The following is a 15,838-nucleotide window of genomic DNA, read 5'->3' on the forward strand; positions in this document are numbered from 1 at the left end:
TATGATTAAACTGCTGCAAAATCCTGAACCAGAGAATGGAAGATGTCTCTCTCTCTCTCTCTTTCTCTTCATATGTGTGTGTGTGTGTGTATTGCTTCCTCTCTGTAACTCTGCTTTTAAAATAAATAAATAAATAAATAAATAAATAAATAAATAAAAATCTTTGTAGAATTTACACCCTTTTTTCAAAAAAGAGATTTAATTGATTCATTTGAAAGGCAGAGTTACAGAAAGAGGCAGAGAGGGAGAGAAAGATCTTCCACCCATTGGTTCACTCTTCAAATGGATGCAATGGCCAGAGCTGGGCCAGGCTGAAGCCAGGAGCAAGGAACTTCTCCTGGGTCTCCCATGTGGGTGCAGGGGCACAAGAATTCAGGCCATCTTCTGCTTCCCTGGCCATCAGCAGGGAGCTGAATTGGAAGTGGAGCATTCGGGACTCAAACCGGCGCCCATATGGGATGCCAGCACCGCAGCCGGCAGTTTTACCCACTCTGCCACAGTGCCTGCCCGCACCTAGATTTTGTGCCTTTTACAAATGCAAGATGTGATTATTGATCAGATCAGTCTGGCTTTCCCAGAAGAGCTTTATAGTGATTTGTGCAGATGGAAATCTCCGGTTATGAAACAAGTGTATGAGAAGTCCTCGACTGGGAGCCAGCGTCGAAGCCTTTCCAGCTGACAAGCTGTCCAGACGGATTTCCTGTGGTGAAGTCAGGCCAGCTGTAGGAGGACAGGCAGCTCAGCTCTGATGGTTTTCACGCTGGCTCTCAGCTCCTCTGCCAGGGGCACTGAGTTTCCACTTCCCCGGATATGTGTCTGTGATGTTTTTCATTGCAAGACTTTTTTTTTTCCTGCCTTTTTACTTTTATCAGATAGCTGAACAACTAATGTGTTGGCAAAGTTTGCTCATCTGTTATTAGGGCTCCTTTCTGTCATGTGGTGGTTAATTCTGCAGCGTCCTTTAAAATGCTGCCTTGATAGTAGCATAATGATCCATTTACCAGTGCATATTGGAAGGACAAGTTTTGGTGCAAAACCACATTACCAAGCCTGGCACAGCGTTTACCACTTCAGCACCTCGTCACGTGCTCTGCATTGTCTGATGTGAGATGTCTCTTTCTTTATGTTTTTTTTTCAGGATGACAGTAGTGGAGCTGGCATTGTGGCACAGCAGGTTAAGTCATCTCCCGAGGCTTTTACAACCCCTGTGGGAGTGCCTGGTCTGAGTCCTGGCTACTCTGTGCCTCTGATCCAGTTTTCTGCTAATGCACATGGGAGACATAGATAGTGGTCCAAGTACTTGGGTTACTCTCACCCGAGGGAAAGACCTGAGGACTTCCTGATTCCTGGCTTTGAGCTGGCCCAGCACTGGCTCTTGCAGACATTTGAGGAGTGAACTAGTGGACAGAAAATCTCTTTCCCTCCCTATCACTCTACCTTTCAAATAAAGACATCAATGTCCTTTTAAAAAATTCATATATAAATATATTTCAAGAAAGATCATAGAAATTAAAATATAAGCTTATTTTGATGCAAATTTTTAAAATTTCATGCATAGTTTTTAAAATTTAAATGAGGCTAGTAGACCAAATGCCAGCCCCCCTGTGAATTTTTTGAAGACCCCCTGTGTCAGTACAGCTCAGAATTCTTTCTTCTGTGGACTGAGAGTGATGCACGCAGTTGTGTGCTCACCACAGTCAAGATCCAGAACAGTTGCACCAACCAAAACTTTCCTGAATGCTGCCCATTTGCAGTGAACCCTTCCCCCAGTCTGGGCCCCTGACAACCTCCAGTGAGCTCTCCACCCTGAGCGTTGCTTTGCTCCTAGTGTTGCATGAGTGGCATCACAGAACGTGAGCCCTTCACGTAGGATAATGCATCTGAGAGTGCTCCATGTTGTGGCGTGCGTCAGTCTCCTGGCCCCTTGATCACTGGGTCCTATTCCAGTGTATATGGATGTATGTGCACCCCTGTTTCCTTATCCATTCCCCAGTGGAACATCTGGGCTGTTTCCAGTTTCTGGTGATTTTGGAAAAAGTTGCAGTAAAGATTTGCATGTGGGGATTTTGTGAATCCAAGACTTCATTTCTCTATAAATACTTTGTAGTGATATTGCTGGCTCATATGATATGTTTAACTATTTAAGAAACTGCCCAACTTTTCTTCAAATTAGCTATGCCATTTTGCTTTCCCATCAGCTGTATATGACAGTTCCAGTTGTTCCAAATGCTTATCAACATTTGGTATTCTCAGTTTTTATTTTTTCAAAATTTTTTATTTGTTTAAGAGGCAGAGTTACAAAGAGAGGGGGGAGAGACAGATCTTCCATCTGCTGGTTCACTCCCCAAATGGCCACAATGGCCAGGACTATGCTAGGCGGAAGCCAGGAGCCTGGAACTCTATCCAGGTCTCCCACATGGATGGCAGGGGCCCAAGCGCTTGGCCATCTCCTGCTGCTTTCCCAAACACTTTAGCAGGGAACTGGATCAGAAGAAGAAGAGTGAGACTGGAACTGGTGCCCATATCGGATGCGGATACTGCATCCCATAGCTTTAACCCAATGAGCCACAGTGCCAGCTCCTCATTCTGAACAATTTGTACACTGTTATTCAACATCTTTGCTTCAAAAGACTTATTTGTTTGGATGGCAGAATGACAGAAAGAGAAGGAGAGACAGAAAATAGAGATCTTCTGTCCCTTGTTTGATGCCTAAATGTCCACAACAGCTAGCGCTGTGCCAAGAGCCAGGAACTCCTCATAGGTCTCCCAGGTGGGAGGCAGGAATCCAATTACTTGCACCATTATCCACTGCCACCTAGTTCCACGAGCAGGAAGCTGAATCAGAAATGGAGCTGAAACTCCACCTGGCATTCTAATACAGGATGAGGTCATAGCAAGCAACTTAGCCCACTGTGCCACAGCACCAGCTGTGGTGTTCAACATCTTAACCTTGAAGTTTCCTGATGACCTTCAGCTTTCAGGTTATTCCAAAGGCCACAGGTCATCTCCTCGAGTGAAATGTTTTTGGAAAAAATACCTCTTAGAAATACAGGACATACTTAATTTTATAAAGGTGGTTTTCTTATTCTTTTTTTTCTTCTTCTTCTTTTTTTTTTATTTTTTTATTTTTATTTATTTTTATTTTTATTTATTTATTTATTTATTTATTTTTATTTTTGACAGGCAGAGTGGACAGTGAGAGAGAGAGAGAGACAGAGAGAAAGGTCTTCCTTTGCCGTTGGTTCACCCTCCAATGGCCGCCGCGGTAGCGCGCTGCGGCCGGCACACCGCGCTGTTCCGATGGCAGAAGCCAGGTGCTTATCCTGGTCTCCCATGGGGTGCAGAGCCCAAACACTTGGGCTATCCTCCACTGCGCTCCCTGGCCACAGCAGAGAGCTGGCCTGGAAGAGGGGCAACCGGGACAGGATCGGTGCCCTGACCGGGACTAGAACCCGGTGTGCCGGCGCCGCAAGGCGGAGGATTAGCCTGTTGAGCCACGGCGCCGGCCTTTTTTTTTTTTTTTTTGACAGGCAGAGTGGATAGTGAGAGAAAGAGAGAGACAGAGAGAAAGGTCTTCCTTTTTGCTGTTGGTTCACCCTCCAATGGCCGCCGCAGCCAACGCACCGCGCTGATCCGAAGCCAGGAGCCAGGTGCTTCTCCTGGTCTCCCATGCGGGTGCAGGGCCCAAGCACTTGGGCCATCCTCCACTGCACTCCCGGGCCATAGCAGAGAGCTGGACTGGAAGAGGGGCAACCGGGACAGAATCCGGCACCCCAACTGGGACTAGAACCCTGTGTGCCAGCACCGCAAGGTGGAGGATTAGCCTGTTGAGCCACGGCTGCGCTGGTGCCCGCCAGTTTTCTTATTCTTATTCTTATTCTTATTCTTATTCTTATTCTTATTCTTATTCTTATTCACCTATTAGAGAGGTAGACTGAAAGATACAGAGCGACTCCCATTGGCTGATACACTCCTCAGATGCCCACAACAGCCGTGGCAAGGCAGTGATGCCAGGAACTGGGAACTCAGTACATGTACCCACACGGGTGGCAGAAATCCACCTACTTGAGTCATCACTTCTGCCTCCCAGGAGCTGCAAGACAGAAGCAAGCAAATTCAAATCTATGTTTTTTGTAGCCCAGTTGGAAAGGGCAGTCTGTCACTTTTGCTGTGTTCTGTTCCATTGAGGGCAGTCACTAGGCCCACCCCATATGCAGTGGGAGCGTGTTGTCCACGGGTGTGAGTACAAGGTGACGAGGATTGCTGGCATGTGTCTTAGAAGCTGCCTGTCATGAAGACCCCTCCTCTCATTCTGCCAGTGTCACTCCCTTTCCAGCCCTTCGGATTTTGGTTCCCTTCCACCACTTACAGGAGATGCCCTAGTTGTCAGACTCAAGCATCACTTCCCAGTATCACCTTTCTTTCTTTTTAAAGATTCATATATTTATGTGAGAGGTAGAGTTACAGACAGAGTGAGGGAGAGACAGTGATCTTCCAATCATTGGTTCACTCCCCAAATGGCTGTAATTGCTGGAGCTGCACCAATCCAAGGCCAGGAGCCAGGAGCTTCCTCTGGGTCTCCCACATGGGTTCAGGGCCCAAGGACCTGGACCATCTTTTGTTCTCCACATTGGCATGGAGCTGGATTGGAAGTGGAGCAGCTGGGACTGGAACTGGCACTGCAGGCTTTACCCACTCCACCACAGCATTGGCCCTACCTGGTCTTTCTCTCGGCCTTCACATCACACCCATCTCCTGATTTTATCCCAGTTCCTTGGAACAGATCCTTTCAATATCCTTCCCTGGGTCCTATAACCCTAAGCATATTATAAATGTAGATGTTCTGTCTCTCATAAAGATTTATTTATTTATTTATTTGAAAGGCAGAATTGCAGAGAGGGAGGGTGAGACAATGATAGAGATCTTCTGTTCATTGGTTTACTCCCCAAATGGCCGCAACAGCTAGGGGTAGACCAGGCCCAAGTCAGGAGCCTGGAACTCCATCCAGTACTCTCAAGTGAGTAGCAGGAGCAAGCCACCTGGGCCATCTTGCGCTCCCCTCCCAGGCTCATTAGCAGGGAGCTGGAGCGGAGGTGAAGCAGCTGGGACTTGAACGGGGACTCATGTGGGATGCTGGTGTTGCAGGCGATGACTTCACCCACTGCTCCACAACCCTGTTTTCTTACATTCCTGAATTTCACCTCCTTCTTGCTCTGTAAATAGCATTCTTGTTTTTGCCTAGAGCTTCCATTATCACTGACACTTGAGAATGTCAGAGGATTCTCTTTGGAACTCCAGAACAGTACTTCTGACTTCTGGCTGTCACATGAGCATTTCAAAAGTGAACTTACTCTTTCCAAACTCAAATCTATTTTTCCTCTTGCTTTGTTGTGTATTAACAACATCACCATGCACCCAACTGCCTAGGGGGAAAATCAGGATTCATCGTAGAATCTTGACTCTGCCATCTTCCACACTCAGTGACACCCTAGTATGCTGCTTTCATCCCTCCTTGAACGTCTTTTGAATTCTGGCCCCACTAGCTGCCTCGATCACCTCTCACTGCAGATTTTTCACACAGCAAATTCCATGAGGATGGGGAATGTGCCTTGCAGACCTCTAAAGTCCTAGTCCTAGCCCAGGTAGGAGGGTTCTTGCCACTTGAAACTAAAACTTAGTGTTGTCCTGATGCTTAACAGGCACAAGTGACTTCTTTTTTTTTTATTATATATATATTTTTATTATATATATTTTTTTTGATAGGCAGAGTGGACAGTAGAGGGAGACAGAGAGAAAGGTCTTTCTTTTTTGCCGTTGGTTCACCCTCCAATGGCCGCCACGGTAGGCGCGCTGTGGCCAGTGCACCGCGCTGTTCCGATGGCAGGAGCCAGGTGTTTCTCCTGGTCTCCCATGGGGTGCATCCTCCACTGCACTCCCTGGCCACAGCAGAGAGCTGGCCTGGAAGAGGGGCAACCGGGACAGGATTGGTGTCCCGACCGGGACTAGAACCTGGTGTGCCGGCGCCGCAAGGCGGAGGATTAGCCTGTTAAGCCACGGCGCCGGCCAAGCACAAGTGACTTCTAATTACTCATCTAAACCCCTTGGTCTTGTGGGAAGTACATTGGTATTCAGGTGTATAGATTGACCGTATACTAGATGAGCTTGGATACTAACGAGCAGGAAGCTGAATCAGAAATGGAGCTGAAACTCCACCTGGCATTCTAATACAGGATGAGGTCATAGCAAGCAACTTAGCCCACTGTGCCACAGCACCAGCTGTGGTGTTCGACATCTTAACCTTGAAGTTTCCTGATGACCTTCAGCTTTCAGGTTATTCCAAAGGCCACAGGTCATCTCCTCGAGTGAAATGTTTTTGGAAAAAATACCTCTTAGAAATACAGGACATACTTAATTTTATAAAGCTGGTTTTCTTATTCTTTTTTTCTTCTTCTTCTTCTTCTTCTTTTTTTTTTTTTTTTTTTTGACAGGCAGAGTGGATAGTGAGAGAAAGAGAGAGACAGAGAGAAAGGTCTTCCTTTTTGCTGTTGGTTCACCCTCCAATGGCCGCCGCAGCCAATGCACCGCGTTGTAAAGATGTATTTATTTATTTTTATTTGTTTTTAAAGATTTAATTATTTATTTGAAGGGCAGAGAGAAAGGGAGAGAGAGAGAGAGAGAATCTTCTATTCGCTCGTTCACTCCCCAAATGGCCACAACGGCCAGAGCTGAGCCAGGCCAAAGCCAGGAGCCAAGGGCCATCTTCCACTGTCTTCCCAGGTGCATTAGCAGGGAGCTGGATTGGTAATGGAGCAACTGAGACTAGAACTGGCACCCATGTGGGATGCCGGCCACAGCTTAACCCCTTGTACCATAGCAGCAGCCCCCGACGCTGACATTTTTGAGGCCTTGAGTCTGCTTTCTTCATTTTTCTTGTCACTTCATTGTCCAACATCCCTCTACTCCCTCCATGCTACTGTCACTCTTGCTGCTCCTATCTGATCTTCCTTGCTGAGCTATAGGTTCAATCCTGCCATCAGCAGGAAAAGCGGACTAAATAAAAATCCAAAGGGCTGGCTCGTGGGCAAAGTGCATTAATAGATGAATAGTACAGCTTCTCATTTGGTTTATCACAGCTTTTCCTCTTGATTTCCTACTGCTTATTTCTGTTACAGAGAGGAGAGGTGGTTGGGTGAATATGCTTTAGCAAGTGAGGTGTAATTATATAAAGCAATGAAAAAAGAACATGTGTCAGCTCTGAGTATCATTTCTATATAGGTCAACTAGCCTATTTGCAAATTAATAATCTATGATATAAATCTGAACAAATTGTAAATGGCTTTCCCATTTGCTCTGCTTTTTCCACATTTAATGCCAGCCTTTTCTTTTTACAGATTTGTTTGTTTGTTTGAACAGCAGAGCAAAAGAGAGAGAGAGATCTTTTGTCTGCTGGTTCACTCACTCAACAGCCAGGTGAGAGCCAGGCTGAAGCCACGCGTCAGGAACTCCATCCTGGGCTCTCATGTGGGAGGCAGGGACCCAAGCACTCAGGCCATCTTCTGTGCCTTCTGAAGCACATTAGCAGGGAGCTGGAAGGAAGCAGAATGATGGGGATTTCAATAGGAGTTCTGTATAGGCCTGGCAAGCAGCTGCCAACCTGTTGCAGCACAATGCCAATGCCAGGTCCCCAGCCGTTTTTTATCCTCAGAATCTTAATAAGGAATGGTAGGGGTGGGACAATGAATGTAACCATAGAAGGGGAGTCTAAAAAGTAGATTTACTTTGGCCGGCGCCGCGGCTCCCTAGGCTAATCCTCCGCCTTGTGGCACCGGCACACCGGGTTCTAGTCCCGGTCGGGGCACCGGTCCTGTCCCAGTTGCCCCTCTTCCAGGCCAGCTCTCTGCTGTGGCCAGGGAGTGCAGTGGAGGATGGCCCAAGTGCTTGGGCCCTGCACCCCATGGGAGACCAGGAGAAGCACCTGGCTCCTGCCATCGGATCAGCGTGGTGCGCCGGCCGCAGCGCGCCAACCGCGGCGGCCATTGGAGGGTGAACCAACGGCAAAAGGAAGACCTTTCTCTCTGTCTCTCTCTCTCACTGTCCACTCTGCCTGTCAAAAAAAAAAAAGTAGATTTACTTTGTGTTTGCTATGTTGTAATTTTTAGGGAAGAGATAACAGCCCTTCCACTACACCTGAATTGCCTCCTCTACCCCCTACATGAGTTAACCAAGGGGCGAGTATGACTTAGACACCTCACCGATGCGTTTAAAAAGGAGTCTGTCACAAGCTCTTTGACTGCCTAACAAAAACAAAAACCAAATCCCCCGGACAACCCTGTCTACATTGAGCTTATTACTGCTGGCAAAACAGGGCAAGCTGTATTTGGAATGTCCTTCAATAACAATTCTAGGCACTGTCCATCAGCCCAGGTATGTGTGAAAATTCAAACACAAGAAGAAAGCAAATAAGCCATGAAGAATACCCATTAGAAATTCCTGATTGGAATTAAGCTGAGATCCTTGTGTGGAAGAATCCAACAGAACCAGTTGCCTCCAGAGCCAAGCTCATTTTGCTGATCTGATGCCAGAGCCTTGAGTAATCCAAGAGTGAGCCAGTGATCTGAGTGGCCATAAATGTTTTTCTTAAAAAGCTGATTAATTTTGAAGGACACAGATCTTCCATCTGCTAGCTCTCTCCCCAAATGCCCACAGCATCCTGAAGTGGGCCATGCCAGCACCAGGAGTGGGAATTCCAGGTCTGTCTCCTGGGTGCTGGCAGGGTCCCAAATACCTGCATCATCGTCTGCCGCCTCCATGGTGCACATTCGCAGGAAGCTGGAACTGGGAGTCCAGCCACACACTCCAGTGAGCTGTGTGCCGAGCAGCCCCTGAACCGCTGTGCAAAATATCCACCTGGGGATGCGTGTTGTTCTCTATTTACATAGAGCCAGGTGACAGAACTGTTGCCAGTGAGCCAATCCCTGCTGCTCCTAACATGATACGAATAGGGTCTCACTTTGTGAGTGCCGGTGGATCATGTGCCCTGAGTTGCTCCTCACTAGCAGATTTACAGCCATTCTCAAGCTTTCTGGCTCAGTCTTTTGCAGCCCTGAACAGATGTGAGAGACAGAGCATGCCTGTAGTTAGGGAACAGACCCGAGGCACCTGAGCCACGGGAGTGTGATACTAGCCTCTGTCAGAAGCCAGCGCCAGACCCTTGTGCCCCAGCACACGGCTGCTGCGTCCCACAGAGACCTTCTTCTGCTCGTCCCTGATGGGGTTCTTTCAGCTGAAGCTCAGCTGAGTTGTAGTCATCTCTGTGGATGCAGCCTTTGCTATTCTTCGCTGGTTTTTATCGACGTGTGGGACAGCCTGGTTTCTGCCCTCGGCCAGTGTCCGACACCGCATTCGCTTTGTTCCGCCGGGTCTTGGTGCCCAGTGGCGACCTCCTCTGTGTGTGGTTGCAAGGCTTTGACCTGCTTTTATCCCAGCTCTTCCCTAACGGTCTGTAGACCGTGCTTCATCTTGCAACACAGATACGGAGGAGGGCCACAGGGCAAGGCGCCAGCTGCTTTGATCGGCCCTTGTGACCTCCCCTCTTATAGTGACTGCTTCTGTAGGCTTTGTAGCTGAAGCTGGCTGCCTGCCTCGGATCATGACCTTCAAGTAAGGATCCTGCGGTGGGAATGGGGAGGAAGTGACATTTCTTCCCCTGGTTCCCATCCCCCGTGTCTAGCAGGAATGCTGAATATCGTGAGAGAAAAGGCTTAATGTATTACACTGATCAAAGCTGGGCACCCTTTTGGAATAGCTTGGAGTTATTATTCCACAAAAGTGAATGTGGAATGATAGCCCCATTAATTAAGATACAGAAATCCAACAAAGAAAAACACCTCAGTGTTTTCCCCTCAAGTAATTAATGACATGTGAATCTAGGTGACTTCTGTAATTTTCAAATTTTTGTCTGAAAGAGAAAGAGCTAGAATTGTTCAGGTCAGCACCAAGAGGCCTGCAAGTTAGCATTGCCTGTATTTTACCCCCTTCATTATCAGCAGCACATGGTGTTATTTTTTTCTCAACACTTAATGGATTATTCATTTCAGAGACAATGTCCATCATGCTGTGAGGATTGGATCAGTTGAGACAGAGCCTCACACAAAGTGTAGACTTTGTTGCAAGTTGTTAAAAAACTCCGGAGTGTAGTGGAGGATGGCCCAAGTCCTTGGGCCCTGCACCCGCATGGGAGACCAGGAGAAGCACCTGGCTCCTGGCTTCAGGTCAGCGCCGTACACTGGCCACAGCGGCCATTGTGGGGTGAACCAATGGAAAAGGAAGACCTTTCTCTCTGTCTCTATCTAGTCTGCCTGTCCAAAAAAAAAAAAAAAAAACAACAACAACAGCAAAAAAAAAAAAAAAACAAAAACACCACAGTAACAGACTAGAATCAAGATGCTGGCTGGTGTTTACGGAGGACCATGGAGTTCAGTCTCTATCCCGTTCCACCTCTCTCCAACACATTATATGCATAACAGGGGCCAAACAAGACAGATTATTTAGTTGTTGGAGACATCTTTGGCTTCATACTCTGATGTAGAACTCCGGGGGCTGGCGTCATGGCGCAGCAGGTTGAGCTGCCTCCTGCAACACTGGCATCTCAAATGAGCAGCAGTTCAAACCTGCCTGTTCTGCTTCTGATCCAGCTCCCTGGTAGAGCACCTGGGAAGGAAATGAAAGATGGCCCAAGTGCTTGAGCTCCTGCCACCCATGGGCAAGGCCCGGATGGAGTTCTTTGTTTCTGGCTTTGGCCTGGCCCGGCCCTGGCTGTTGCAGCCATTTGGGGGGTGAACTAGCAGATGGATGATTGATTATCTCATGCACGCTCTCTCTGTCACTCTGCCTTTCAAACAAATAAATAAGTTTTAAGAAAACAAACCATGGGGGCTGGTGCTGTGGCATAGTGGGTAAAGCCACCGCCTGCAGTGCCAGAATCCCATATGGGTGCCGGTTCGAGACCTGGCTGCTCCACTTCCAATTCAGCTCTCTGCTATAGCCTAGGAAAGCAGTGGAAGATGACCCAAGTCCTTGGGCCCCTGTACCCACGTGGGAGACCCGGAAGAAGCTCCTGGCTTTGGATCGGCGCAGCTCTGTCTGTTGCAGCCATCTAGGGAGTGAACCAGAGGATTGAAGACTTCTCTCTCTCTCTCTCTGCCTCTCCTTCTCTCTCTGTGTAACTCTGACTTTCAAATAAATAAGTAAATCTTTAAAAAACAAAACAAAAACACCAAAAAACCACTCTGGAGAACTAGACCAGAAGAAGGGTAGAATTCCACTGACCTCAGGCTCAACTGACCTCAAGCACCAACACCAGAAGCAAGGCACACACACTTGTGCTCTCGCCTTCCTGTCCCCGAGTTCTCACCCCCAGCTAAGGTGTGGACATGTACCCTTCCAGTGGCGTGGAAATGATGCCTGCCAGCACTAGAGAGCAGGGGGTAAGCAGTGAAAGAGGAGAGTGTGCCATGAGCAGGGAGCTGTTTGCCCAGGGCAGACACTGAGCTCAGCCTGGTCCAGCGCAGGGACAAAGGGAGACCAGAGAGAGGAAGATCTGCAGTCCAGCGCAGGGGCAAAGGGACACCAGAGAGAGAGGAAGATCTGCAGTCCAGCGTAGAGACAAAGGGACACCAGAGAGAGGGGAAGATCTGCAGTCCAGCGCAGGGACAAAGGGAGACCAGAGAGAGGAAGATCTGCAGTCCAGCGCAGGGACAAAGGGAGACCAGAGAGAGGAAGATCTGCAGTCCAGCGCAGGGACAAAGGGAGACCAGAGAGAGGAAGATCTGCAGTCCAGCGTAGAGACAAAGGGAGACCAGAGAGAGGAAGATCTGCAGTCCAGCGCAGGGGCAAAGGGACACCAGAGAGAGAGGAAGATCTGCAGTCCAGCGTAGAGACAAAGGGAGACCAGAGAGAGGGGAAGATCTGCAGTCCAGCGCAGGGACAAAGGGAGACCAGAGAGAGGAAGATCTGCAGTCCAGCGCAGGGACAAAGGGAGACCAGAGAGAGGAAGATCTGCAGTCTAGCGCAGGGACAAAGGGAGACCAGAGAGAGAGGAAGATCTGCAGTCCAGCGTAGAGACAAAGGGAGACCAGAGAGAGAGGAAGATACTTAAGTCCAGCACAGGGACAAAGGGAGACCAGAGAGAGGAAGATCTGCAGTCCAGCGTAGAGACAAAGGGAGACCAGAGAGAGAGGAAGATACTGGGCTTCCTCCAAGTTCTAGGCCTTCCTCCTACAACCTCGTAAGTGCAGACTGGACAAGAAGAGGAAGGGTTGATTCCGTTTTGAGGTGTGGCCTCCCAGCCTTGTTAGAGCATTTGATAAAGGGCAGGCACCATGCCACTAGCCCTGGCTAAGGCGATGTTCCACAACCCACACCCCAACAAACTGTAGAGATTGCTCCCTTTGGACAAATCCTGAGACAAATGAGCGGCACCAGGAGTGCCATCCTCACCTACAGGTGACACCTCTTTTCCAGGATTTTGAAAAGGACTGACAACAATTTTTAAAATTATTTTTTGTTTTTTTTAATTTTTCTTCTCCTATGAACATGGTACTTAGTTGGTGCTCAAACTGTAGGTATTTTTCTTCATTTTGCTATTATTCAAGATAGTCTTGTATGCTAGAGACAGAAATACCCATAACTGAATGCAAAAAGAAAAACTATTTAGTGCCTGATGTAATAATTGTAGCTCCCAGCACTGTAGCAAAAAGTGATAGATTATTAGGGACTTAAAAACACCAAGAGGGGTTTCCCAGTCCATTTTCTCTGTAATTAGAGGCCACAGGTGGTCATGTGCAGTATGCGGGTGCAGATTTAAGGGGTTTAAAATGAGTCCCGGGTTTGACAGTTATGTTCCATTGAGATTTAAGTCACACTGAGGATCTGGCTGGGATGTTTGCCAGCATAGATTTGCTGTGGTGTCATGAGATAAAACGGCAGTATGAATCTTCATCTCCCGTCCAGGCAGGGTTTTTCCCAGAGGATGTCTTAAGATGAGCACAGTTGATAATGCGGTGTGTTTCTGCAGTTGGGTCCTTTCCCTACAAGTGGAGTGGTGGAGAGGTGCACATGCCGTCTACCGCTCCGTGTTTGGGTGCATCAGAAGCCGGTGCAGAAATGCTCTGTTTCAAAGGCAGTCGAGGCCGAGGCTTGACATTTTCCAGGCTAAGCTGTCATTTAGACAACACGGAACATAAAAATACAGATAAGTATCTTTCAGAGCAAGGATTAAAAAAAAACCACTTATCATGTTTCTTGACAGTAGAAGACAAGTGTGGAATGTTGGAAGATCTTGTACCGAGATCATGGCCTAACACCGCAGGCGTGCCATATGAAAGCCTGGCTTTAGAATTCCTGACATGTTCTATGAAGAGGAAAACATGGGTTTTGAAAGACGAGTCCAGGAAGATTGTATCAAGGTAGGGTTTTTAGGTGTTTTTCCATTTATACTGGAATTTTTGGTTCGTAAAGCTTTCCAAATAAACCCATTTAATGTTTAATATTGAAAGTTATCTTAACCACTGGGCACAAGAATCTGGATTCTAAGGAAGTTAATTTTGAGCCCTTAATGTTTATTTTTTTAAAAAGTATCAGGAAAAGACTGAAAAGATAAAGCCCAATCTCACTCATACTGTTTAAATGCTATTTAGATGTTTTATTTAGACTGACTCATCATAAACAGAAGCATCATTGGATATTGCAGCATAAAACATGTGGATTTCTCAACTGCTCTGTGAGCTGGTTTCCTCCTCTGTGAAATGGGCATAACTCCTTTGGCTTTGTGAAAATTAGATTAAAAGATACATTTATTTTCAATTATTCATTTAAAAGGCAGAGTTACAGAGATAGAGATATCTTCTATCCTCTAGTTCACTTTCCAAATGGCTGCAACTGCTGGGGCCAAGCCAGATTGAAGCCCGGAGCCTCATCCTGGTCTCGCATGTGGGTGCAGGGGCTCAAGCACTTGGAGCATCTGCTGCTGCTTTCCCAGGCATTGCCTTGCCTGCTGTGCCAAAACACTTGACCTCAGCAAATACATTCGAAGGGCTTAGAATGATATTTTTCAGACAGCTAGCACTCAGTGTAGGAGCTGTGTTACCAGTAGCAATAGTAAAATAGGGAAACCATGGCCTCCTATATAATTACATGAAAGTAAACAACAGGCATGTTGTTTTAGAAATTCTGTGTCTAAAATTGGAAGAACTCATATTCTGTAATCAACAGAAATAAACTTTATGAAAACACTCAGTGCACAATTAGTATTTCGTGAACAACAATATATAATTACTGCCCATTAATGATAAAATACAGTACATTTAGATATTTTACATAATGCATAAAGTAGTGCTTAAGATCATTATACTTTCCTTTTTTAACTCTTGGTCCCAAATCCAGAGACTCCCTAGGAAGTCTTTTGTTGTAGATTGTTAGTGTTTTGAAAGTTGATGATAGGGGCCGGCACTGTGGCATAGTGGGCCAAGCCTCTGCCTGTGGCACTGGTTCTAGTCCCGGCTGCTCCTCTTCCAATCCAGCTCTCTGCTATGGCCTGGGAAATCAGTGGAAGAAGGGCCAAGTCCCTGGTCCCCTGTACCCGTGTGGAAGGCCCAGAAGAAGCTCCTGGCTCCTGCCTTCCCATAGGCTCAGCTCCGGCCATTGAGGCCATCTGAGGAGTGAACCAGCAGATGGAAGACTTTCTCTCTCTCTGCCTCTCTCTCTAACTCTACCTCTCAAATAAATAAATAAATCTTAAAAAAAAAAAAAAGTCAATGATAACATGGCTTGTTAGTATATGGATTTGTATGTGTGCCACACTACTACCTCTGAAAATTCTATCTTGTCCTAAAACAGTATCTTGTTAATTTATTAGTTTCTTTAAACTGTGGGTCAAACAATGTTTCCCTGAAAAGCAAATACTATGCTGTCTGGTGAAAAGAGGCATTAATCTTCCTCCCCAGCATCGGGATTTCCATAGCTTTATGTTTGGTAAGGCAAGTAGTCTCCAGTACACCACAGCTGTAGAATTGGCATAATTCTTGTTCCGGATTTGTATTAAGTTACGACTCATTCATTATTAACTCTAGGGGATAAATCTATAATTTTTCTCCTCAGTGTTAAAGGCAGGAAGCCAGTGTTTGGCCTGGTAGCTGAGTGCCTGTGTTCCACATTCACTACCTGGTTTGGTTCCCATGCGAGCTCCTGACATCAGCTTCCTGACAATGCAGAACTTGCAGAGATGGAAGTGGTGGATCCAGTAATTGGATCCCTGCCACGCGCTGTGAGAGACCTGGACTGAGTTGCTGGCTCTTGCCTTTCAGCCCTGGCCCACCTCCGGCCATTGCAGGTATTTGGGAAGCAAACCAGAAACGGAAACACACTCTCTCTGCCTCTCAAAAAATAAGTAATTAAAAAATATATAGGATGTTGTGGGGCAGGGGCTAAGCTGCTGCCTGCAATGCAGGCATTCCATATGAGGGCTGGTTGGAGCCCCAGCTGCTCCACTTCTGATCCAGCTCCCTTTCAATACACCTGGGAAAGCAACAGAAGGTGGCTTAAGAACTTGTGTCCCTGCCACCCCCAGGGGAGACCCTGATGGGGTTCCAGGCTCCTGGCTTCAGCCTGAAATGGCCATTGCAGCCATTTCAGGAGTGAACCATTGGAAGAAATCTCTCTGCATCTCTCGTTTCTCTTTGTAACTCTGCCTTTCAAATAAATAAATAAATAAAATCTTTTTAAAAAGGCATTCTTTTCATTTTTTTATATATTCTTTGTAAATTATCTCCTCCCATGAATT

The sequence above is a fragment of the Lepus europaeus genome, chromosome 6 (genome assembly GCF_033115175.1).
Source record: "Lepus europaeus isolate LE1 chromosome 6, mLepTim1.pri, whole genome shotgun sequence".
NCBI lineage: Eukaryota > Metazoa > Chordata > Mammalia > Lagomorpha > Leporidae > Lepus > Lepus europaeus.